Raw genomic sequence first — 26,274 nt, forward strand, 5'->3', positions numbered from 1 at the left:
ATCCGATACAGGGCTCGTTTTAAAGGTTATTAGGAACACTACAAGAAGAACTTCTTTTTCTTGGGCACGAATAAACTTTTCGTTAGAGAAACGATTACCATGAAATCGAGTTTTTAAAAAATTTGTTGATTCTCTTTTTTTTTTGGAAAGATCTATAAAAATAAAAACTTGAATAACTTTTGAACTTTGAAAACTTAACAACTAAAGGAAGTCGATGGAAAAACGTTTGCAATCTCTTCTAATATTTTAAAGTGAGTCGTTCAAAACTCACTTTAAAATTGCTATAAAAAAACAAATGTTTTGTAATTTTTGAACTAGGGATTGACAATTAAACCAGCAGAAAAACGAATGAACTCAACTTCCATAGTCTAAGCTTAGTTTTGGAAGACGGTTTTTTAGTATGTGAGGGTGTTTCTATAAAAAAGGAATGTCTTATATTTTGTGGACTTAAAGCGACAGGATACAAATAACTGGTAGACAATCGTAAGAATTAAATTCAATAATCCTGATTCATCAATTTTGGATGGTATGCGATGTTCCTATAAAGGGAGTTCCGAGTTCTTAGCCACACAAATATAAGTTGTTTGTCTTAACAACAGATAATTATGTGTCTTTATAGTAAAGGTCATCAAGTTTACGCTTTAGTTATCCTTTTCTTTAATAATCAAAATATACTTTGTTTAGAATGCTGATAACTTAAAATACATTTATTTTTGTTCTAATATTGTTATAAGTACAATTTTTGCTCGTCAATTTTTTTCATTTGCAATTTTAAAAAAAACTTAAATTTTAAAGAAGTTTAACTCCAACTGGGGCAATATTGACAGTTTTAGAAACCACAGCTACAGGCCTAACTACTGATGTAGTAATAAGGGCTGGTCTAGCTGCACCATAACTTGAACTGGCAATAATGGGAAGACTTCCAGCACTAACGGCAACAATGAACAAGGCAAAAAAGATGAAGAACTAGAAAAAAAATATTAAAATTATTAACAATTGAAATAATTTTAAAATAATAAATTAAAACAATTAAAAAACTTTATACCTTCATGTTGATGTTTTAGGTGATTGTTGATTGTTTAACAAAAATCGACTGATGACATTATCAAATAATCTTTCTCCTTTTATACAAAAATTGTATGAATACAAAATTATTAATTGAAGAATGAAACATGAAGAAATGTTTCTAAACTGGATTGGGATATAATTTAATGATCTTTAAAGCTTAATGCCTAACAGCTTTGCGAATCATGCAATTGTCAATTTTATTTAAAATTGTAAAAGTTGATTAAAAATTGTCGTTGCTGTTGATAAATTTTTATATATTTTTGCTAACTTAAAATGTAAATAAGCAGACCCATAACAAAATATTGTAATACGAAATTGTCGAATTGTTGTAGAAAAATTTCGTTTTTCGGAGACAACTTCTTTATTGTTCTTTTCTTGGAAACATTGTCTAGCTTTTGTTTTAGACTTTTTTTTAAACAATCTATAAGTTCAAAAAACTTCAATAACTTTTTATTTGCCCATTTTTTAAAGTTTTATTTTAACATCATAATGTCTGTAGAAATTTTCATCAATATTGGAATTTTTCTTGAGCTACATTTGAACTTTCGTGAGCAAAATTGGGTTCAGCGGTCAATGAGAGCAAAACAAAGTACACGCTGTTAGTCAAGAAAGAACCTACAACACCACGCACAGCTCGGTCCAAACGTCGACATCTATAGACAAAACTTTAAGGTAGTTAAGAACTTTGTCTACCAAGGATCTGCTATGAACACAGGAATCAACACCAGCGCTGAGATCAAACCAAGAATTAATTTTGCTACCTGGTGTTTTTTTGGAAGAGGAAAGCAATTGAGTAGTAATGCTTAAATATATAAAACCTTTATCATCTCCGTGTTGCTTTACGGTGCAGAAGCATGGGCTATGACTCACTCACTCACTGAGGAAAATCTCTCGCTCTCATTAACACACCTTTTGTAGAAATAAAAATAAATTCGGTGACGCAACAGTCCGTTGGGAACTAGGCCCTAGTGACTGCAACTCTCAACTACTCCTGATTGCAAGTACTGTTGTCAGGGATGGAAGGGACCTACAGTTTTAAAGCGAATCCGAACGGCAAATTTGAAAAAGCACTTTTCATCACAAGAATTACTCTTGGAGAACTTGTCAATTTCTCCCAAGAGGTAGCACCCGTGAAAAAACTTTAGATGGCATAGGTAGCAGTCGAACCCAAGACCTCTGGCATGGCAGTCCAACGGTTACTACACTCCTTTTGTAAGCTCGATTAATACAGCCAGCTTACATGTGGCACAGTTTGCTGTTTATTCGAAGCTGCCAATGAGTGACATGACTCCTCCTGCACTCGAAAGCGTTGACCATTCTATGTGACGAATCTTCTTTCGCACAACTCTTTCAGTTGCTAGAGTACTTATAGATCTTGATTTTCAAAAATCCGCTGGCTCGGGTAGTATTCCCGCTATTTTTCTGAAGAGGTGTTCTACAACAATGGCAAAACTACAGCATTTGTCCAGGCTATCCCTTAAAAAAACTCAATGTTGTCTACTGTCGCAAAAGCGTAAGCCTTCCCAATTCCACTATCCATGAGTGTGAGGAGACTGAACAGCTTTCAGTCCTAGTATTGTGCATTACAAACCACTTGCTGTGGAGTTATCACATAATTGATATCGTTAAAATTTCTGCTAAGTGCATAGTTTTTCTCCGACGATGCAAGAAGTGATCTGGCTATAATTTTTAAAGCCTTTATTCATCTGAAGCTCCAGTACAATTGCCATACCTGGTCACGTGCTCCTATAACTCTCTTAAGTCTCTCTTATACAGAATTCAAAATTTCAAGATACAAATTAAATTTGCCCGTTGTCTAATTGAAGGTTTCATGTCTGTCAATATTTTATCGCTTCTTTTATAAGCAATGCTTTTATAAAATAGCCAGTTGTATTTCTTCTCTCAAACAATTCAACCGTAATACAATTTGTTCTAGAAATGCTCCTCAGTTTACTTTTGAGTTCAATTTTCGGACGTACTGTTAAGTATGGAGATTCTTTCTTTAGTCGCACTACACGAATGTGGAATGCTTTATTAATAGTAATAAGGAGCGCATATTATACAAAAAAAGAACTCAACAATGGTGATTATATGGTTCGCAAGTAAGAAACTATATTTTCAATACTCCAAAAAGTTTTTGCTACAGTCCAAAGTAAGAGGACTTTCTAGAAAATTTTAGTGACTTACAAAATGAAGCTCCCCATTAAATTTCAGCTTTGTGATTTCTTGGGCTACAATTGTTATTTGTAAACAAAAAATTCCAGTATAATAATTTAGTTAACAAATATATTTTTTTTTAAATTGCTATTATAAAAAAAAACAGCCACTGTTATTTTTTTGTTTTTCTTGACAGCAGCTGATATTTAAATTTGTTGAACCAAATTTATTTTAAGTCGATAAATTAATTCGATAAACAATTTGAATGTGCAAACAAGATTAAGTATTAAAAGGTTAATAAAACTTATCACAGTTATATGTACTTGAAATCAAAGGCATATGTAGATCGTTAAAATTATATCGAATTCCAGTTTTCAAAACATTTCTTCATTCTACATTCATAAATTAATAATTTTGTATTCATACCATTTTTGTATAAAAGGAGAAAGATTATTTGATAATGTCATCAGTCGATTTTTGTTAAACAATCAACAATCACCTAAAAAATCAACATGAAGGTATAAAGTTTTTTAATCGTCTTAATTTCTTATTTCAAAATTGTTTCAATTGTTAATAATTTTAATATTTTTGTTTCTAGTTCTTCATCTTTTTTGCCTTGTTCATTGTTGCCGTTAGTGCTGGAAGTCTTCCCATTATTTCAAGTTATGGTGGAGCTAGACCCCCCGCGGCCATTACTACAGTAGTTAGGCCTGTAGCTGTGGTTACTACTACAAATATTCAAAAGCCAGTTTTACTAACAGGTCATTAAAATTTAAATGTTTTTAAGATTGCAAACAATCAAAATTGGCAATCAAAAATGTTTCTTGTTATAAAATTGGATAAACAAATGATTTGAACAGAAAATAAATTTTATCTAAGTTATCAGCATTCTTAAAATAGTTTTGGTTCTTCTTAACAATTATTATTGGTTTCACTTTAAAACTTACTTAGATCAAATAAATTAATTGAAAGTTTCAAATGAACTTTTAGTATTAATAAGTTCTTACAAACTTGATTAAGTTGTCAATCAAAAATAATTGTTTAAGGTTTCAGCAATATTGATTTTATTCAAATCTAAATTTTTGAAACTTGTTTTGCCGTAAAAACAAGTCGAATGTTTTCTGGTTGTTTAGAAAAATATAATGCCTTTGCGAATATTCATATATTTTTGCTTATTATTTATAATTTTAAAATATTATTTCTTACTTTGAGTCATTATTTTCAATAAATTCGTCATCGACGTCATTGTTTCCATTTATATGCAAAAATCAACTTTAGATTGATTCAGATGATTGTTATTAAACATCAATGTGATTCTAAAAATTACATTGTTTACCTAAAAATGTTAACACTCCCTTTTTAAAACGTTCGTTTTTCTATTGAAAGCTTATACAAGTTAAATCGTGGAATAGTTTTATTTTGATCCCGATTGAGTATTGGTTCTTTCATAAATTGTTTATCGGTTCTATTTTGTTTAATGTGGAAAAAAGAGTAAGTTTTGGATTTATAGACGACTTATACTTTTAGCAACTAAAGTGATTATCTCTGATGGTGATGATTTGTAATTCAAAAGTGACAATCTTAAAGTAATAATGAGCTTTCTTATGATCTTCAGCAGAAAAATTAAAGGATCTATTAAGCTATTACAAGTTTAACCTTAATCAAATTTCACCTCGAATTACTTTAAAACTTCGTCAAAACTACTGAGCAAAATATTTAAGTTTTGAATAAAGTTAAATTTTTGAAAAAAATGTAAAGCTTTTTGCTGTTTGAAACTCAGGGAAAAGTAAAAAGAAATGTTTCCTTAAAATAAAATTCACCTCTTGAAAAGTGGTATGTTAAAGAATATGACATTCAATAGTCTTTAGTCATATCAACATAGTTAAATACGATTCTACAATATTGGAAAGGGCTTTATAATATTGATGAGTTATCAATGAGTGTTAGTATTGACTTATGGTGTTAAAATTTATTGAGGTTCTGAACTTTGAAAATACTTCCTGGAATTTTCAAGTTTCTGTTTTTATGAGTTCTGGAGTTAAAATCTGAAAAAAAAATCTTTCATTCAGAATGTAAACTTTCGGAAGGAAATTCCTTAACCATCTTGAAGAACTTTCCGAAATGAAAATCTGAGATCTGATCTCCTTTCTGAACGCGATGAAATGGCTCAAGCGTCGGTGTTATGAAGTTATATTAACCCTTTGTAAAATACTCTTCCTCAATAAACATGTGCAACGATTTTATGTTATCGGTATTCACAATTTATACCTTAAGAATTTAGCTGAACACAAGCATTTTCCTGAGTGATTTCTATGATTTTTCCAGTTACGTAAAGCTTGAAACATCACAATCGAAATTTAAAATCCGGCTTTACTCTGAAGTTTTTGGTGCTCCCAATTTGACTTCAACATTGAAACATCACATCTTAAGGTTTATAATCGGTATTTAGTGGATAAATATTTTTGCAACTTACGACTCCACCTTGAAAAAGTCGACAGTCTCGAAGTATCGGTGACTCTCTAAAACCAACCAAGTTATAAAAAAAAATAATGGTTGGGGAACTTAGTATTATTTTTCTGCTCCTTATTTGGCGAATATGCAGATTGATTTTTCAGCCCGTACCTTCTGATATCTTTGTGTTCCAAGCTTGATGTCAAGTTTTTAACACTACGAGTTTGATGGAGATTCGAGATTTAAATTCGAAAAAAGAAAATACGAAATAAGGATCAAGAAAACACAAGTTCTAAACTCTTAGTAATTTGTCTTTCTAAGAAAGCCTGTAATTTCGATTTAATTAGTTTAAATGGTTTTTTGTTTGTAGGCATAGAACTTTAAAAAGGAGTGAAACAAAGATTTGTTTTTTAATTACAAAAAATGTACTTTATTTCATGGACAATCTTCTGGCATTATAATTTAAATATGATTTCTGTCAAATGACTGCCACGGCTTGCTAGGACCTAGTCTATTCTGGATGTACATTTTGTATGACTTTTTCCAACGTTTGTGGCAGTTCATCGTTAATAAGGAAGTGAATGTTGTACGCCAAGGAGTCAATCGTTTGGGGTAAATTGGCATAGACTAGAGACTTCACATATCCGCAAAGAAAATGGTCGTTGAATCGCACGGCCTTGGAGTCCAATTCACGGGTCCGTCTCCGTAACGTGAAATTACCAAAAATTTACTTCAATAAACAAATTGCGGCACGAACACTGTGTCGCATGTTAAGATACGGCGGCGTCTTTTTGAAACCACAGTTTCTGCCCATCATGATTTTTCAAGTGATTAACGAGAAAGTCAATAATCATAGCTCTAAAGCTCTTACCATTGACTGTAGTGTTCTGACCAGCACCGTTTTCGAAAAAAATACGAAAAAATTATTCCAAGAACCCAAAAAGGGTTCCCAAGATACACTCGTGGACTATTATCACTCCAAATATGATAGTTTCGGTTATTGACCGTAAAAAGTTGACCGAATTATGTTGACCGTAAAATGGACTTACGAGTATTTTGTGATTCTTATTTCGAAGAGAATCATGATTTTCAAAATAAATTTGCACAATTTGATAGCTTTGACTACTGAAGTTTATTCATGTTGAAATGTCAAACAAAACCTAGGAAAAATCACTTGACAGCTGACAAAAATGACCGCCAGTAAAAACAGTGTTGCCAACTTAAAGTTCTATATCTATTAGTTTTTTTTTAAATGTTATTTTTAAAGCTTTTTTTTTGATAAGTTGTGTTTATAGTATTATTAAAGTCGGTAAAAATGAATTCATCAAAGGCAAACAAATTCTAAATTGTGTATTCAACAACAATACTGACTCTTTTTTTCTTGAATCTATTACCAATCATTTTATTTTGCAATCTTGATCTTCAACTTAAACAATACTTACATTCTAAATTATCAGCTATCAATTTGATTGCATAAAGAAAAAAGATATCTATTTAAGTATCAAGGTTTATGAATAAAATATTCTTCTATAAAATAGTTCTTTTTTTTTGTTTCATTCTATCGCAGCTACATCAGAAATTCATCAAATGATTCAACAAATAAATAAAAAAATAAAAAGAAGAAAAACATTTTTATGTAATCCATTTTCTGCTGCCATAAGTCTTCAGTCATCACCATTTATCACGTTCATCGTGTGAATCACTTTCTTCCAATTCCAATGAAAATGAATGAATGAAATTTTCTGTTTCTAAGATAATACACAAGAGAAGGTATTGAGTACTCTGAGTATACTGAGTACTGAACTCTGAAATTTTTTTATTTTTTAATTCTCCTAAGACATTTCAAGCAACCAACCAACGCAACGGCAACGGCAATGGCAACGCCCAAGAGTAAGTAATTAATTGAAATAATAACAAATTGTTTGCAATACTTTGAATTTTTCTTTCCATTTAAGGTTGTTTTTTCCCTCTCGTCGCCCGTCACGCCGCTGCTGACAGCTGTCCGTCCACATTCTCGTATAAATTTCAAATTAAAAACAGAAAGAAAAAAATAAATAGAAGAAAAATCCGTCTCTAATTCATTACAGATGTAGAGCAATCAGGAATTGCAAATAAAGTAATTGATTTCACATGGGAATCGACTTAGACGTTTTAGACAATCATTTCGAACTTATACACCATCTCTCCAATCCCTCCAAAGCAACTTATACCAACACCATTACAGAAAGTAGTCACAAAGTCAAGCACAAAAAGCACTTAAGGGAGCATATATAGAAAATTCCAAGAGGAGATTCCCTTGGGGTCGAGGTTCCTGACTTTTTATTAATCATTTTGATATAAAAATTGATGTTTTTGTCTATCTACGTTAACAGGATGTGTAAAAATAGACTTGTAGGAATTTATACTGACAAAAACATATCGTAGGTCGTTTATATGTTGGTAGAGCTATGGCCAAAATTAAAGAAACACTTAAAGAAAAGTCAAACCTAATACACTCGTTTAGTTGAAAATGTCATAGTTTTGGTAAAGTTTTTAATCTGGGATTGAATTTGAAAGAATTTCTACGTTTTCTTAAAATTATGGCACATAGAAATAAGTGAAGAACTTTGCAACAGCAAACCACATCTGAAAGTAAATTTAGGACTCCATAAGTGAGATCGGGAGAGGAGATCGAAGCTCTGCAAAATATTAATTTATGGCATACAAATGGAAAAAAAACTTAAACTCTTAACTATTTATTCTTACAGGTTTTTTAATAGAAAAAAAAGCAAAACGGTTTAAAAACAATTTTAGTTCTTTTAACAAAACAATGCTTATTAAGTTTTTTTTTTTAATATACATATGTATTGAATAAATATTAAACAAATATTGAACACTTGAATTTTTCACATTTGAACAGATCGACGTGTGAATTAGAAATCAGAACTTAAAATTGACTCTAAAACGTATTTTTCAAAACCATTTATCAATAAAAATGTTAAAAATTATTTTTGTTTTGCATTAGTCTAAAAAAACACAGTTTTGTTTTAAACATTTTTAAAGATGCACATTTTTAATGTTTGGGGCTATATTTTAACAAAACACTTTTCACTAAGATAATATCTTAAAATTAAAGTGCGTTGTTTCTCAAAAAAAATGTGCAAGATAAAAAGATTTTATTGAAAAAGTGAAAAGTAAAAGTCTTTCACTAATTTAAAATATAACTTTGCAATTAATTCGTTTTTGAAGAGTTGCAAAATAAATTTTTGATTGTGTTTAAAACCCCTTACCCCTTCCAATTTCCGGTTTGGATCATATATGGCACATTGAGCAGAAAAGTAACAAAATATTTTTCAATAAATTAAATCAACTATTTATTCAAAAAAATATGTAGTATGGAATATCGTGAAACAGTTTCTTTTCTCTTTATACCGCTGTCTTGTGGTCCAAACAAGAAGGTGATCTAACTGATCTACTCGAGAGTCCTGCAATGGCATTATGGCAACAGGTCCTTTCAATTTTTTCAATTGTAGATTATTCCCAATGACATAAGAGCTTCGTCCACGTTTTTTAGTTGTAACAAGTTTGCTGGCATGGCATAGATATTCGGCTAACGCGCAAATGAAATCTGCTAGTGTCAGCCGCACGCCTTAGAACCATCAAGCGTTCGTCTGTACAATAGCCACGCATTCACGGCTGCCAAGTCGATCATGTGGAAGAATATTATGTGGTAAAATGTTTTTGATCTAATTTGTATTACATAGTATCCAAGAAGAGCATACAACAGATCAATTCCACCAATATGCCGTTTATATGTCATGACTGCCTTTGGACATGATACAGTTTGTTATTTTTTTTTTATTTTTAGTTAAACCGTTGGACTTTAGAAGACGGTTTGCTAATGCCGACATATTTCGAAGCAAGGTTCACAATTCCGTTGTCAAACCATGTTACCACAGAAATACCCAGTTTATCAATTGTAGCCCGGTTTTTTGTAATTCCTTTTCGGGAGGAACTTTATAATCCGGAATCTAATTGGCTTTAATTGTTCTTAGCTTTAAAATCGCTTTCTTTGCCAGATATGTCATCACCGGTAAGGACGTGTATCAGTTGTCAAAAAAGAACTTGTAGTTCAATCCGTCGAAAATAGTTCTCGACAGTCGAAGAACAACGTCGCTGGATGTACTAATCTTTGACAAATTGGTTAGCAACTGTACATGTCCTTGGACTCCAGTATAACATTCTGAGAACAAAATTTGTATATCCCCTTTTCTGTTTTTTTTTTTGGGTTGTATTGTCGGATAGATGATTTGCTTTCGGTTGGTATAATTTGTTCATCTACTGAGTTTCTGCTTTGTTTGGTCCAAGAATGGTCTTATTTTATAAAAGGTCCTGGTTGTCCTTTGGGTATTTGCGTCGAGTTAGTTTTGAAATGTATGAACCTTTTTATTTCTTCGAACCGGTAACACGCCATGACAGAGTAAATTAAATTCCTATAGAACCAAGGCTTTCATACAAATAAAACCTAGTTCGATGGTAACTGTACGATGGACATGTAAAGGCATATTTCAACATATTCAAGTTCCATTGCTTTTATATGAGCAATTTTTTCGGGACTTAAATACAATTCCTTATAAATGAATGACCTTGTTGTGCATGACCTAGGGTAAAACCTATACATGAAGTTGTAAAATAAAGTAATTCAAAAGTAATTAGTATGAGCCACCATGCAGTAAAGGGTTAAGAGGATCAAATATGGATTGAAAAACTTGGTTTATCAATATTTATCAGGAAACACATTTTTTGAAATTAAAATGAATCAACGAGTAAATACTTAAGTTCAAAATTCATGTTCTTTTGGAAAATCGTCAAAATATAAAAAAATAGCCATGTCCATTGTCTTATTAACTTATATTTACTTCTTCACTTTCAAAGCGGTTCATTTATTAAATGCCCATAGTTATTGTAATACGTACGATTTGTCAAATTTAAAATTTTGACATTTCTCGACTTTTCAACGTCCATAGAATCGAAATAAAGATTTTTAGAAAGATGTTTGTGCGTGCTTGTGTACGTATGTTCATACATTCGCGACGTTTTTTTCGTCGTCCATAGCTCAAGAATCAAAAGAGAAATTAACTTCAAATACATTTTGTTATACAGAAAATATACAGAAAGATGCAAAAAGGGCTCTCGAGAAAATTAAGTAGGTGTTTTTTTTACCAAAGCAGTTTAAAAAAGAGGTGCAAATTTTGGTTAACCCTAAATATATTACGAACCAATGACGCTAAAGCCTTGAATTTAATTTTATATTATAAATCGTAACGTGATACCAAACAAGTATGTTTTTGGAAAAAAATCAATTAACGGTTTTTTTTATAAACCAAAAAAAAGAAAAGAAAATGTTGTCACCTCGAAAATCGTACAAATACAAAATTATTTTATCTCCAAAACAATTTTGTGACACGAAAAAAAAATGTTTTTAATATTTGGTAAGTTGTAAGGGTCAATTTAATTGACAGTTTTTTTATAAAAAAAATAAAAACCAAAGAAGAAACATAACATAAAAGTTGATAAAAATTGATTTTCGACACAAATATCTTTTTAAAAATTCCAGATAATGGCTTCAAATTAATTTTAAGTCATAAGAAATATTGTTTTCAACATTTAGAAAAATTTTGGGATAAATAAAATAAAATCCTAAACAAAAAAATTAATAAAAGTTTTTAAAAACTGATTTTCTACTCAAATAACTTTTCAAAACTAATAGATATTGGCTTTAAACTACTTTTTTCTTTTAAAAAATATTGTTGTCAATATTCAGTAAAATTTTGAGAAAAATCGAATTGATATTTTTGTTTACAAAAAAATAAAAATAAAAAAAATGTTTTTTTTTTTTGAAAATCCAACTTTCCGTTTTTTCATAAAAAAATAAAATTTAGAAACTCAAATTTGGTAAAAATTGATGTTTCGGTTCTTGATATCTCTCACATTATTTTCATTCATTCAATTTATAAAAATTTAAGAAATGGTACTAAAATTGGTAAAAACTTGTTTTCGACTAAAAATCTATTTACAAAAAATAGATTTTCAAACTAAACTATTTCTTTATATCAAAAATATTATTGGTAATTTGAAATGTTTAAGAATAATTCAACTGACTTTTAAGGAAGACAAATCGACAGACGGGATGAAAAGTTATCAGTGTGGCTCGCATCCCAGTTGACTAGTTTTCGACAACTTTTTAAAACAAACTCTTATATGTAAATTAAAATTTCTCTTTGTTTATAACTGAAAAGCTTTTAAGTGTAATTAAAAAGTTCATTGTTTGGTGACACAAAATAAAGAAATACTTTTTAAAATAATAAAACTTTTCAATTTTCATAAAAGACTTTGCACTTTGTGTTCGGTAAAACGTAATTGGCAAAGTTGCAAAGCGGAAAGTGAAAAGTCTTTGTTAAAATAAGAACCTGATGTGATAGAAAAATTATAAAGCAGTATTCAAATTCAAAACAACTCATTCCTTAAAAAAGTATAAGTTTGACATAAAAGTCAGCCAAGGAACGGTTCTTCGTACCTTTCAGGACGTCAAATCTTCATAGAAGATACAATTGCAAAAATTAGTTGTATCCAGGAGCGGTTTATTTGTGCAAAATTATTCTCCGCAAAATTGATCCAGAATAAATTATTCCATATTTTAATTTTTGAAAGAAAATTCTTACTTTTTGATCTTAAGAAAGAAAATTGATTTTTTCTGACAAAATTTTCTTATTTTCTAGCTTTTTGATTCCCTTCATTGTTTGTACTCTTTTTCAATATCAAGACAAGTCTAAAAACAAACTAAAAAAATTAATAATCGTAAATATGAAATATATAAAAGTCAATTTGAAGAAGGAATCATAAGAACCGTCATACAAAAAGGAATCTGAGATAAGAAAATTGGCTCATAAGTTTTTCGACTTAAAATCACCTTGGGAACCTTTTGTTGTTTTTTGTGGCAAGGACTGTTAGACATCAGAAGAAATTACACCACATAGTTTAAATTTGACAAAGGATCAAAAGTTCTAAACTCAGTATTATTTTGAGTTCTGGCTTTCTTTATATTCTTTGTTTCCAAAAATTCTGGCTTAATTTTCTAATTCTTTTTTCAATTATAAATAAGAACTCATTTCACAAAAAAAATTCTGGCGAAATTTTTAAGAGTTATTGTTCAATGTTCAAGCATTGAAATGACTGCATAATATTCGAGCACTAATTTTACTCTTTGAAGACGTGTCTAATTTTTGTCATGGATACAAAAATTTACTACAAGTTTCAGCAAAATAACGACCCCAAACAACCCAAGCTCTACTTTCAAAGAAACAAAATTTATGTTTTTTTGGAGAAAAATTGAAAGCAGCAAGATCAAAGTGAAAAGAGTTATGTACCTACTCGTGAGTAAGCTTTCTAAAAATATTTTTTTTTTGAGAATTTAAACAAAATTTGTGATACTAAGAAAAAAAATTACTCAAAGTTGTTAAAAATTGATTTTCGACTCAAATATCTTTTTGAAACTTTAAGATATTGGCTTTAAACTATTTTTATCTTTTAAAAAATATTGTTGACAACATTCAGTAAAATTTTTAGAAAAATCGAATTGATAGTATATTTAGATAATCTAAAAAAAAAAACAATACTAAAACTTAGTACAAATTTACTTTCGACTCAAATAGCTTTTCAAAAATTAGAAATATTGGGTTCAAACTTATGGTATTTCACAGAAAATATTATTTTCGAATTTCAGTACTTTTTTATTTATAAAATCCAACAGTCCGTTTTTTCATAAGCAAATAAATTTACAAAAATAGTACGCAACTTCGGTAAAATATTAATAAAATTGGTAAAAATTTGTTTTCGACTAAAAATCTATTTACAAAAAATAGATTTTCAAACCAAACTATTTCTTTATATCAAAAATATTGATGGTATGACGAGATGGAAAGTTATCAGTGTGGCTCGCATCCCAGTTGACTAGTTTTCGACAACTTTTTAAAACAAACTCTTATATATAAATTAAAATTTCTCTTTGTTTATAACTGAAAAGCTTTTAAGTGTAATTTAAAAGTTCATTGTTTGATGACACAAAATAAAGAAATACTTTTTAAAATAATAAAACTTTTCAATTTTCATAAAAGACTTTGCACTTTTGTTCGGTGAAACGTAATTAGCAAAGTTGCAAAGCGGAAAGTGAAAAGTCTTTGTTAAAATAAGAACCTGATGTGAAAAATTATAAAGCAGTATTCAAATTCAAAACAACTCATTCCTTAAAAAAGTATAAGTTTGACATAAAAGTCAGCCAAGGAACGGTACTTCGTACCTTTCAGGACGTCAAATCTTCAGAGAAGATGCAATTACAAAAATTAGTTGTACGCAGGAGCGGTTTATTTGTGCAAAATTATACTAATGAAAATTGTTCCAGAAGAAATTATTCCATATTTTAATTTTTGAAAGAAAATTCTTACTTTTTGATCTTAAGAAAGAAAATTGATTTTTTCTAAAAAAAATTTCTTATTTTCTAGCTTTTTGATTCCCTTCATTGTTTGTACTCTTTTTCAATATCAAGACAAGTCTAAAAACAAACTAAAAAAATTAATAATCGTAAATATGAAATATATAAAAGTCAATTTGAAGAAGGAATCATAAGAACCGTCATACAAAAAGGAATCTGAGATAAGAAAATTGGCTCATAAGTTTTTCGACTTAAAATCACCTTGGGAACCTTTTGTTGTTTTTTGTGGCAAGGACTGTTAGACATCAGAAGAAATTACACCACATGGTTTAAATTTGACGAAGGATTAAAAGTTCTGAACTCAGTATTATCTTACGTTCTGGCTTTCTTTATATTCTTTGGCACTGTTTCTGGCTTAATTTTGTAATTCTTTTTTCAATTGAAAATAAGAACTCATTTCACAAAAAAAATTCTGGCGAAATTTTTAAGAGTTGTCCAAGCTTTGAAATGACTGCATAATATTTGAGCACTAATTTTACTCTTTGAAGACGTGTCCAATTTTTGTCATGGATACAAACATTTACTACAAGTTTCAGCAAAATAACGACCCCAAGCAACCCAAGCTCTACTTTCAAAGACACAAAATTTATGTTTTTTTGGAGAAAAATTGAAAGCAGCAAGATCAAAGTGAAAAGAGTTATGTACTCGTAAGTAAGCCTTCTAAAAATAAAATTTTTTTGAGAACTTAAACAAAATTTGTGATACTCAAGAGACATTTCAGAGCCTAGTTGGTTCTTTTCTTGTTTGTTAGGAAAGAAAAAGATGTTTAAAGGAAGGTGTCACAATACATTTGTTTTGAATGTTTGAACATTGGACAAGACAATTAAAAAACATATCATTTTAAGGTATTCCACATTCTTGAAGTACGGTTTAAGAACGAATATCTTAACTTTACTGTACGACTGAATTTTAATAAATTGAAATCAAAATTTGTTAACTAAATATCAACGACTATCTATAAACAATTAAATTTATTGACATTTTTAGTTAAACGTAATTGTTTTTTTGAAGTTTCAATAAAGTGTTCCTACTTTTTTGGCCAATTAATTTTGAATTCTGCACCAAATAAAATCCAAAATCTCGACAGCCAATATTACTTTTAAAAATTAAAAATACTTTACAAATTTAAATCCTATACTTGTTGTGTTACACAAGTGCTTTATACATAATTTTCTAAAAAGTCCGTATTATTTTGGCCATAGCTAATTAATGGATCATTTTGACAGGTCGAAGATTTTCAAACATTGTATACCCAACTTCCCATAACCAACAACGCCACCGCCACCCATCCCCGCTTCTAAATATCCTAAAACTTAACGAGCTACTGAAAGATTTATTCATAGGGGACAAACGGTCTGTCTTTGAGCTTATTTTTGGGTGGCTGCTGCTGGTTGATGGTTTCTATGATGGTCCGTGCTATAGATCAGGGGTAAGGGAGGGTTATTTTCTTCTTCTGATATAGAAATGAATGAAATGATGAATGGTAAATCCCTCGAAAGATGTGAAATTTTTTTTCGAAAATTATCTAAATACTCAACAAATCTGATGTGACGATAAATTTAATCTACTAAAGTGTTTGAAATATGTCTTTTTGAATTATAATAATTCAGAATTAGAATCAAAATTCACTGTACCGCACATCATACAAACATGTCTGAAAATGACATACGGGCTGTGAGAATTAGGATGAAACATCAAATCATCTCAAATCACATCACAAAGGACCCTCGGACTCTTTGATGTTTTTAGGTTTCGCAATGAAAATTGAGTTCGCGTGGTTTAAAGCTTTCATTAATATTTTAGTTTATTTTGTTCAATAGGTAGACGAAGAACGTCGAAAATGACGACGACGTTGACACTAATTCAGAGAACATAGTTCAAAAACCCCTATTTTTTTTTAAATCCTTGACTAAAACTATCTATAGAAATAAGTTGGGTAATTTGTTTTTAATCATCATCATCATCATCATTGTCGTCCGTCCAACAAAAAAAAAAAAAGAAGAAGAAAATTGAACCTGGATGATGGAGAAAGACTCGAATGACTTTGCTATAAAGTACTTAAAATAATAGAAAATACATTAAGAACCTAAATCCAACCAACAAGCCAAAAATAAACTTTTAATTAAGTTGTGGGAATAAATAAAAAAGCCAAAAGTATAGTACGCACTTAGATGATGATGACGATGATCACTTTATAGTTTTTTGGGGCGGAAATCAAGAGAGTTCATGCGAACTGAACATAAAACGTTGAAGTTATCATCGCAGATAGTTTTAGTTTTATTTTTTCGTATTTGTCCTTCTTGATGAGAGGGGGGGGGGGAGGGTCTTTTAATGAGGTAAACTTTGACGACCAAAATAAGTACACATCAAAAAAAAAGTATCGTCTAATTTCAGGAGATTAAATTGAAATAAAAGAAGTAGTTCGAGGAAGGTAGGTAGAATAATTAAGGTCATTGGCTTGAGAATTTTTATATATCTTTTGAGAAGTTTGATTAAGGAATGGTATATTTTTTTTCAAGAACTCTACATATTTTCTAATCCTATGCCTTGCCTACTCGCTATTTATTTCACGCGTAATTTGAAGTCCAATTTTATGTTGTTTGCTGCTGATGATGATGATGATGGTAAAATGGTGGAATAATTTTAACATAAAACCGTTTATATTTAACTTCTATAATTTATTGTTCTAATTACTTAAATTTATTATAGGGTTATTTCTTGTGCGACGTGCGTCGACGACATCTGTTTGTAGCTGTTTTGGAGGAGAATTTGCAAACAAATATCATAAACATCTGGTTTTTCGTATAATTAGTTCAAATTCCTTTCCTTAAATATTTACATTTTCTAATTGGTTGAATTTATTTTTAAGTGAATTAATCAAAACTTGTTTCAATAAATAAATCCAAAATATATTCTAATGTGGAGAAGGGAAGAAGTGTGATTTGGAATTTTTGAAGGTGTGTTAACATATTTTTGAGTTAAGAAAGGTTTTTCAAAAAATGATAACCATGAGCAGCCTAACTCAATAACCCACCGATTCTAGATTAAAATAGTTTTCGAGTTAAAAAAAAAACAATAATTAAGATTGAAACAGTTTTCGAGTTAAAAACACAATCATTTTTGAGCGCACAAAACTGAATTTCAATATTTTTTTATGGAAAAACTCTGTTGGGGAAAAGAAACCAACATCGAAATTTTGTCGATTTTTAATTGTTAATAATTTATTTGAGTGACATTTTTTGACTTTTTTGGCGACCTATTTTGAAATTTCATGTAGAAAACGTCTGCCTAACCTTATTCTCCCTTTTTTAAGTTTTAAAGATACAATTAGAAGACTTCAATATGAGTCCCCTCAAAATAAATCTGCTCTAAAAACAACGTACCTACTTAATGCATAGGATGTTTTTTAGCTGATTGAGAAGTTTTGATGGTTGAGAATGTCGAAATGGGTCGAATTTTTGCTTAGTTAGGTTAAGCAATTTTTTCTGAGTCGCTTAAAAATTGTGGAAATTTAAAATTAAAAAAAAAAAGATACACGAAGATGTCAAAAACGTCATTATTTGTTTCATATTTCTTAGGTTTTTATTTCAATTCTAAAAAAAGTTTTTAATTGATTTTTTTTTAAGTTTATTATGCCACAATGAACGGACAAAAATATAATTCTTATTCGTAAGATTTTTAAGGTAAACCAAATTTTCCAGATCTTTTAAAATTACTATGGTAAAAAATAAACAAAATGTATTTTTGAAAAAAACCTTTTTGAACATCTTGATGTTATTACCTTTAAACAAAATTTATTAAAAAGTCGATTGTTTTGCGTGTTCTTGAGATGGGGCCGACGTTAAAAGGTATCTCGAACGTACGGACGTTCTTTCAAAGCATTTCAAAAAACCCTTCAGTACATTAAAGCCTCTTAAATGTAGCTATTACATAAAATTCATACAAATCTGTGCCTGAAGTCCATATAACATCAAGGAAATGAAAGCTTACAATAATCCTCAAATTTTTCAACTTCTGTAGAAGTCTTAATACCGTAATTTAAATCACTCTCGAAAATTTAAGAACAACTGTGGCGTATGTGGAAAATTTGCTCTGTAAAATGTTTAAGACAGATTTAGTACAATACGAGAAAAAGTCTGAAATATCAAAGGTAATTCGAATTTTTTAAATTAAAATTTACAGTTTTTATTAGTTTAGTTTGCGACATCCAGTTTCCGTGGGATCATGGTTAGAGCGTTGGACTGTCATGCAAGGGGTCTTATTTCAATCCCTGCCTGTGCCAACTTAATCTAAAAAAAATAATGATCGCGGGTACTGCATCTTGCGAGGAATTGACAAATCCTTCAAGAGTAATTCTTACATTAAAAAAGCGCTTTCTCAAATTAGCCGTTCGGATTCGGCCTAAAATTGTAGGTCCTTTTCATTCCTGACAACAATACTCACTAGGCCCTGGTTCCCAACGGACTATTGCGCCACCCAATTTATTTTATGGCAAGTTTTGCATTCGTGCAAAACTTTAAACTTGAGACTTTAATCGAACATGATATTACGATGGTAGAGAAGTCGAAAAAAGTGGGTTGTAGTAAGTTCCTTCTACATACTAATAAAATTCCTTCATTATCATCAACATATCTTTATCTATCTAGGTATCTGCATAAAGCTGAGCACGCCAATGACCTATTCTTTATTCGTCTTAGACACCTACCTAACCAATAGGCAATGGCTTTACAAATTAAATCTACTTTCATGTTCTTTCTCTTTCATATCTTCAGATAATTTGTTTTCCATCTCGGTTCTTCTGATATGAAATTAAAATAAAGCTTTCCAAAGGAAAAAGCTTTGAACGAACTAGTTGAATACACAATCGTCGTTTTCGTTCAGTATGCTTACAAGTATTTTTCATTTGCGGGATAAGTTGTCCTAGGATGAGTTGTCCTAGGATGAGTTGTGTCTTGGGATGAAACTAGCTTACCGACAAAAAATGGTGTGTATTCGATACGTTCATTTAAATACACAAACCATTTCCTTTTACACAATATTTTCTGAGTGTTTCATATTTCTTTTGTAATAAAAAGTTAAGTTTTTTGAACAAATTATAAATTAATATAGTCTACTGAAAACTCTTTGTTTTGACACTTTATTTGTTTAAATTAGCTCCGTATGAGAGCCGAACAAGGGAGATATGCTATCGAAATAATATACATGATGATAATTTGTGCAGACCAAATTTCTAATCAATTACTAAACAATTGCAAAACAAAAATATTTTTAAGAAAAAATGGAAAATTTGAATATGTAAAAATTGAAGGTTTTTTGACAAATCAAATGGCATTTATCTCCTTGTAGACAAACTTATGTGACAGGTATATTTTTAAATCGTAAAAAGGTACTTTTTTAAACGGAATCTTTGCGTAGAGGAACAAGTTAGTGCGATCTAGTCGTGCATTTTATTTAGTTTTGAATAAGTACAAATTTTAAAATTTTGTATAAATTATGTAAAATATATATTTTTCAAATTGTATGTTTTTATGGTGTTAAAAAATTGATATCAAATCAGGGAGGTTTAAATTTTGTTGACATATTGCAACATATTACATTTGGATAAATTTAATATTGGTACAACTGTTGTTGATTATAAAGCAAATCAGGGATAAAATGATTTTAAATCTTCTGTCGTAAATATGTATCTTAAGGCAACATAAATGAAACTATAAATTACAACTAAGCACTACAGGAATGCGGAAGAATTTTTTGTTTTATTAATTTTTTTCTATTCAAAATGTAATTGAAATTAAAGCTTTTCAACATCGGAATAATCTATCTGATGATATGTATGAAAATTCATTACTCATTCGTTGCACAAAGAAACCTCTAGAGACTATTAAGTTATATAAATTTTAAATGAAATTAAAAAAGAACATCAGAATCAGGAATGAAGGATGATGATGATGATCATCATCGTTATTATTATCGGAGCCTTCTTCAACACTTTACATCTTTTGTTAATTACTTCACATTTCAACATAAAATGCAATGAAAACATCTTTCATCGCATTTTCTCCTTCTTCTTTTTTTCTATTGCCCAGACGTGAGTACTTATCAGATATCATTCGTAGAATTATTTCCAACTATGAAAACTATGAAATAAGAATCCTCTTCATCATCATCATCATCATCAGTTTTAGTGCAGCTCATCATCACCCTAACTCATAGCACCGTTCGTCGTCCGGTACACCACCCGCCGCCCGCCACCGCCTTCCAAAGCCATGTCTTTTGGTTCTTCTTAGATATATGTAAAAGTTTAGATATATATATATTTTTTCACCCGCTGCCACCCGTCAACGGTATGGCAATGGCATGCAATGCAAATCCGCCCATCACAAGTCATCAGCTGCAGCATTAAGCATAACACCATCATAACGCAGCCGTATCGTCTTAAATAATCCCCAAAGCCCCGAACGTTCCAACTTTAGGTATATCTATGTTAGACCTATACTCGTTTCCATACATAGTTTGACGAAGAAGCTTCATCTCTATCGAACTATTTATAGAGCTGCTGTAAGCGAGCATTAGTCGTATAAGAGACGACCATAATCAGCAGACACAGTTATCCATATCCATGCATTCAACCGAGCCAAACCATCATCAACAAACTCAATTCAAATAGACTCAGATACAGATACGGACTTTTGCTTTATGCAGTTGCTGCTGCTGCTGTTACTGCTACTGCTACTACTGATGCTGGTGAATTGGCGGGCTGAATGCTGCCATCACTGCTGCTTCTGATGCTAATGTCGATGCAAAGGCTTAACAAAACGAAAAAAGGAAATGCAAAATTATTATTTTGCCGGTCTCGCCGCTCCACAGCAGCCCCCTCCTTTCCTTCTTTTAGCGTTCATCATCATGTTAAAAGATGAAATTGTTGACATAACTCAGCCGTCCGTCGTGTCGCGTCCGTTCGTCCGTTTGTTTTTGTAGAAAATTTAGTAAACCGAACCGACTAACTATACGACTTAGCTCGCCTTACCTCGCGGCGGCAGCGGCGGCGGTTGCCACCACTGTTCAACGCGATTAAATTGAACCAAAGCAAAGCGAACCGCGATGCCAATTCTGAATGCTGATGTGGATGTTGATGCCATTTCTATTGCTATTACCGCACTGCCAACGCTCCTACCCGATTCTATATCGCGCCGCACAGCACCGGCCGATGTAAATTTTTGATGGACGTGAGTATTACAAGTAATTAACTTGTTGGGCTCGCGAACTGTTGTTGGCAGTTTGCAGCTTGTGTCAAGGCAGAATAACTCACATCATACACAAATAGCACGCAAATGGAAGATCATCATTGTTGCCGTTCGTTGAAAATGTTTAAGGATGATGAATTTAGTAATTTGTAAGAATTTCACTGTACAAATGTGTACTTTTGACTCACTTCGGTTAGTTATGGAATGTCGAACAGATTTTGAGCTAAGAACACTTTTCTTGTGGGTCAATATTCTACATGACTTTACTGTGTAAGAGTTGTAAATTTCACACAAATCCTTTATGGACTTATTTTCCAGAAATGGGTGATCATCATCGTTTGCGCCATTTGTTAGAAATTTTTTAATCTGATGGATTTTGTAATTTGTTTGAAATTTGTTCTACGACAGTGGACTTTTGGCTCACTTTAGCAGGTGACATAACCTCAAATCCAGTTTCGTTAGTAAATTCATTTTAGTTGATCAATATTTTACATGGAACTTCTGCAAAAAGTGTTCAAAATCAGTCAAAAATCGAATGTGGACTTATTTCTCTATAATTGATTACTGACACTTGTCGACTTCTTTTTTTAAATTTTTATGAATGTCGCTGAAATAAAGTGGACTTTTGACTTATGTTGTTGAGAGACAAAACCCCAAATCATTGTTAAACTTTAATGCTCATTCTAGTGGGTCAATATTTTACATACAACTCCAGTGTGAGTCTTGTAAGTTTCTTGCCAAACTTATTTCCCACTTGAATCAGTGAGAATTTATCAATGTTTTGGCAATTTTTATTCCACTCTTACATTCACGAAAACTGTCGTTGCCTGGAGGCTTACTTTGACTGTTTTGAGAGTGGAAATCACAAAATAATAATTGAATCATTTATGTGCCATAATGACGTAACATCCCAAAGAACTATAACCAATACCTCCTCTCTTTTCTCCCAAGGAAAATCAAAAAATTTGTCTCTCTTATTTCAAACATTGAAATGCTGATTTTCTGTATTATTATGTAATGACCCATTTCAGTAATTAAATAAGTTCCTTACCACGATGCAATAAGACCACAAATTTAGTTTGAACAAACTTCCACTTTAATACCATTTACGGGAAGTTGTTTTAAATAATATTTGTTTTAAATACATTGGATTCAAAGTTATTCACAAAAATAATTATTTAAAATAGAAAACAGATGGAAAATGCAATTGTGGACTTATGACCTAATTGTTCTTGCAATGTCATCATAATGGTTCAGTTGATTATACGTTTGTAGTTTATTAGAGTTTATACTGATTGATGGACTAATAACGAATGCAAGTGGACTAAAATTAAGTTGTGGAATTCTGACTCTAAGTTCAAAGAACTACTTTTATGATACTTACAAACTTAACTAAAATCCAAGAGAAAATGTAACAGACGCAAGAGAATGCAAAAAAAAAACGATTGTGGAACTTAAATAAAACGATAATGGACTTATGACCCACTCTGTTATTTATATTGTTATTGAATAAATGCTCACTCTGCTGTGATATGTTGAATGTAAAAAACGATTGTAAAATTAAAATAAAACGATTATGGACTTATGACTCACTCTGTTATGTATAATGTTATAGCACTAAAGCTCACTCTACTATGGTTTGTAGTCCTCTAAAATGTGCATACATTTTTTGTAGACATAAAATTCACTCAAGTTGAACAAATTTATTTTGGGGAGTTATGTCTCTACGCCTTGAACAACAATTATGCTGAATTATTGGATTTTTAACTCATAATTTTTCCATTTTCGACTTCTTCATTTTCAGCTTCCTCGGCAACACTTTATTAATAAATGTTGTGTTACTGAATTATTTTTAATTCACCAGTTCGCCTTGTGTTGTATGTTTTTTGAGTGCTTTTGTGTGTCGATGTCGTTGTCGGCGGTCGTCCCCTTTCTTGACAGAAATTAAAATTATACAAAAATAAAAACACAACAGCAACATGAAAAAATCTCACTCAGCAGATGCTGCGGCTTATTAGTGTGTTTCATAACGAATTCTGTTCGGGTTTCATATGCGCGAAAATTTGACTTTAAAAATGTTAAACACGTACATTGCGACAACAATAATAACAACAACAAAAACAATTAAAACACTTCTGGTGTTTACTTCCAAAAAGCAAATTTTCTCTTGAGGCATCTGAAGCAACATTATGTATAATCTCTTAGGGCGGTAACGGCAGCGGTGGCTGTGGCGGTGGTGAAAATTCAAACATATTTATGAGCATCCAAAAATAGTTTTGTGTAATTTCTCACGTAAATTTAAATTATATGAAAATAGCTTAATTTTCATTTCATACAGCAAAAAGACTGTAGGGAAGATCATCATTTTGCGAACGAGGTACTCATAGCATAGGCCTTTGAACGTTACGAGGGAAGACTAATAACTAAATAATATGACATAGAAAATAAATTGTGCAACTAAAACCGTCTAGACAAAATTTAATTTGACTTTTGTTTTATTAAAAATATAAATCTAATGTACATAGCAAAGATACAAATGGTATTTGCTTAGTTAGTATGTCAAATTGATTTTTGTTGTCTTCATTTGCTATTTAGTGAAACTAAGTATATAATAATGAATATTAACATTGGAATTTCAAATATAGACACAACTGTGGAACAGCGCGGCAGCCAGGCAGCGGCGTGGGTGGCAATTAAGCACAAATAGTTGAACTAAAAATTTATACTTTATGATTGATGTTTTTGAAATTAGCAAGGTTACATGGTTGGTGATAGGATACAATATATTTTCGTTGGTTATTTTTGGCAACAAAACAAGAAAAATCTATCCGCGATTCATTCATCAAAATAAATACGTTTAGTTTGAAACTATATTTGTTCAGATAGTTTTGAAAATATTTGTGTTCCTAAATTTGAAAATTTCAATTACAAAACAAGAAACAAGAAGAATGCGAAAAATGTTCCTTTAATTTCAATACAAAAATAAACATGTTTTCGACATTCATCAATTATCGACACAGAATTGGAGAAGTTAAATGGGGAAAAATATGTTTGGGCGGGTCAGTGGGTGGATTTTCAAACAAAACTGGAGATATTCTTTTTAAAAGTAAAAGAAATTTAAAAAAAAACGGGTAAAAAATACTCGTAAATTAAGAAATACTTTTTTACTACCAATTTTTGACTCAGTTTGATTGGTGGTAGAACTTCAAACTTATTTTGAGCTTATAAGTCCACTCTCATAGGAAAAGATTACACAAGAAATTAATATGAAAATCTTGTACATTTTTTGCTAATTCGTTGTGGACTTATTACCTATTTAAATGAGTGAGAATAATTTTTTAATGTTAAGATGCTCCTTTATTTCCTTTTTATAAACTTAATAAGTGTTTTCTGAGATGGCAAGTCAGACGAGAAGTTAAGCATGTATATTGGATGAGAAAAAGGTTGCATGATTTTTTTGCAAAATTAGTTCGAAGAAGACATTTTTTTAACAAAATTAGTATAAGAAGAATGTTGTATGATTTTAGAAATATGTAAAATGTTGATATAGAAAATAGGAGAATACGTCAAGATCATTTTGAGACTACTGATGTTCAAAATCCTCCCTTTTTGAACAGAAGTTTAAACAATAACGAAAAGCCTTTTCATTTTTATAAAAAAGCAACTCATAGGTTTTAAAAACAAACATGGTGGGGCATTTGGACGTATAAGAGGAAGGATCAAAAGAATTAGTAACTTGTTTATCCCGCACCGAAACGGTTTTCGAGTAAAGGTTGTTTTAAGGAAATTTTGAAAAAAAAACTACTTTTAATTGGTTTTCCACTAACTCTGTTATTTAAATATTCCACATAAGCCACGGTATCCCTTAGGAAAAATTTATTGTAATTAACATGTTCAGATATTTTTATGACAGATTTTTCGTTCTTTTCACCGCTGACTGTTGCAGTTTTAAAAACGTAATCTACATATATTTTCAACTTGACAAAACTTTAAAGCACATTTTATTCATTTTACGTTAAAAAACTATTAAAGTACCGTAAAGCATATCAATATTTACAGGGATTGAAACATTTATTAAAAAATTCTTTTTTCTTAATGTAAGACCTTGACAAACACAAATCCGCTGGCCCAGATACTATCTCGCTTTTGTTCTAAAGCGGTGTTCTTCAACAACAGCAAATCCACTGCGAAAGCTTTTCCATCTTTTCTACTCTACAGCTCTCTTTCCGAGTGGATGGAAAATAACATTTGTTCAGCCTGTCCCTAAAAAAGGCGAATCCTCCTCTAACTCAAACTATCGTCCAAGAGCACTCACGGCCCTTCTTTCCAAGGTCGTAGAAACTCTGATTAATTATCAGCTTAAGAAATATCTTGATGAACGAAAGCTTCTCAATGACCGGCAGTATGGCTTTTGTAGCAATAGGTCCACTGGTGATCTCATGGTTCATCTCACCGAGCAATGAAGCAAATCTTTACATTGCTTTGGAGAAAGTAAGATTATTGTACTTGATATTTCAAAAGCATTTGATAGGGTTTCATCAGGCTATCTTATCACAAATGCGTGCTTTTGGTATTGGCGAATCTTTTCTTCGTTGGATTGGAAATTACCTTTCTTACCGTTCAATACAATTTGTATTGGATAATTTTCAATTCTGAAATTAAAAAAAATAAGTTTTGGTGTCTCCCAGGGCTCCGATTTGTCTCCGACTCTCTTTCTAATATTCATAAATGATCTTTTGTCTGCCACTTTTTATCAATTAAACCGTTTCGCCGACGACAGTGCCCTCAGCTTTTCATATTCGTTTCTTGATTCACATCCTTGTCCTT

The 26,274-nt window shown here is 30.9% G+C and overlaps 1 protein-coding gene and 2 long non-coding RNA genes across 3 annotated transcripts in view; 1 reads left to right on the forward strand and 2 right to left on the reverse strand.

Annotated features, from left to right (window-relative positions):
- Positions 1–26,274, reverse strand: part of LOC129947904 (division abnormally delayed protein) — a 371,073-nt gene that overhangs the window by 181,367 nt on the left and 163,432 nt on the right. The window lies entirely within an intron of this gene.
- LOC129947905 (uncharacterized) lies at positions 676–1,763 on the reverse strand. Its single transcript, XR_008781780.1, has 2 exons — positions 1,046–1,763; positions 676–966 (listed from the first exon to the last, which is right to left on the reverse strand). It is a non-coding gene; the product is annotated as an uncharacterized LOC129947905 (long non-coding RNA).
- LOC129947908 (uncharacterized) lies at positions 3,065–4,122 on the forward strand. Its single transcript, XR_008781784.1, has 2 exons — positions 3,065–3,743; positions 3,824–4,122. It is a non-coding gene; the product is annotated as an uncharacterized LOC129947908 (long non-coding RNA).

The sequence above is a fragment of the Eupeodes corollae genome, chromosome 2, assembly GCF_945859685.1.
Source record: "Eupeodes corollae chromosome 2, idEupCoro1.1, whole genome shotgun sequence".
Taxonomy (NCBI): domain Eukaryota; kingdom Metazoa; phylum Arthropoda; class Insecta; order Diptera; family Syrphidae; genus Eupeodes; species Eupeodes corollae.